This window comes from Rana temporaria, chromosome 1 (genome assembly GCF_905171775.1).
Source record: "Rana temporaria chromosome 1, aRanTem1.1, whole genome shotgun sequence".
Classification (NCBI taxonomy): Eukaryota; Metazoa; Chordata; class Amphibia; order Anura; family Ranidae; genus Rana; species Rana temporaria.
In genome coordinates this window covers 498,806,683-498,807,776 of record NC_053489.1, presented here as the reverse complement: position 1 = coordinate 498,807,776, position 1,094 = coordinate 498,806,683, and the positions used below count along the sequence as shown (strand labels likewise).

The 1,094-nt window shown below is 39.6% G+C and overlaps 1 long non-coding RNA gene across 1 annotated transcript; it reads right to left on the bottom strand.

Annotated features, from left to right (window-relative positions):
• Window positions 1-232: 232 nt before the first annotated feature.
• Window positions 233-593, bottom strand: LOC120924988. Its single transcript, XR_005746503.1, has 2 exons — window positions 506-593; window positions 233-283 (listed from the first exon to the last, which is right to left on the bottom strand). It is a non-coding gene; the product is annotated as an uncharacterized LOC120924988 (long non-coding RNA).
• Window positions 594-1,094: the final 501 nt, after the last annotated feature.

Below are 1,094 nucleotides of genomic sequence, written 5' to 3'. Positions count from 1 at the left end.
AGAAGGTATCAAAATTGTATAAATGTATTAATTAAATGACGGCCAGGACTTGACATGAAAGACAGCATCCAGGTGACCAAGGGGAATAAACATGGGAAATACACTTGTCGGCGGCAAAATTATTCGATCAGAAATGATAAAAAAAATTAAACAACAAAAATTGCAAAAACCTGAGAAACTGTCTGTACAGTGGAGACAGATATTCCAACGTTTCGAGGCTTCTTTATTTTGTATGGCCTCTTCTTCAGGGGAGGGGTGATGCAACTTGTGTTGGCAGCATAATCTAAAAATGTCCAAAGAGGAAAGAAAATGCAAACAGAAAAAAGAAATGAGAAACCAGGAGTAGTAGTCATAAGATACAAAAAATTCCCTCACCTATGCTCTCAATGCCCATAGCGCAGTATTTAAGTACATGGGGGGGGGGAGATAGAACCCCAGCAAACCACAGCATGCAATTAACAAATTTAAACAAAAATATAACATTTCATAACTAGTACGTACTAACCAATTTGTGTGCTTATGGCTGTTTTCAAAAAGAGATAATTTGCCGGTCATGAAAGAGTGTCCGCGTTCAAAGAGTTCTTTGAACAAAGGCAAACAAATATTCAGGTGTGTATCATGCAGTCTGCAAAAGGGGAACAAAAGACAGGAAAGAAACCGCTTGAGCGGGGGCTTGCGCATATAAAGGCTAGAGGGGTGCTGGCACAGGGGGCGACAAGGATGTGTAACATACCTCTGTAAGCGAAAAACTAAATTGACGCAACAGGCGGTATGTATGAGTGCGTGATCCACAGTACAGGCGGCACCTGAAAGATGCAGTAGATAAATAAAGGATTGCAAATTGTCAATCTCAGGGGTAGTTAGAAACATCCAGGTATCCCAAATGGAAATGCAGATTAGTACATTGTATCCGTATGCCAAAAATTATTAGATTATTAAATTCATTCGAATAAACGTAAGTTGTGAAAAAATTGGGTATTTCTTTGCTTACCTATAGAGAGTGGGTACCTGTAAGCAAACCAATGCTGCAGGTGTGTGGCTTGATCATCTGTCCTATAATGTGTGCTGACTATGCCACTGTATATTGATTGGTT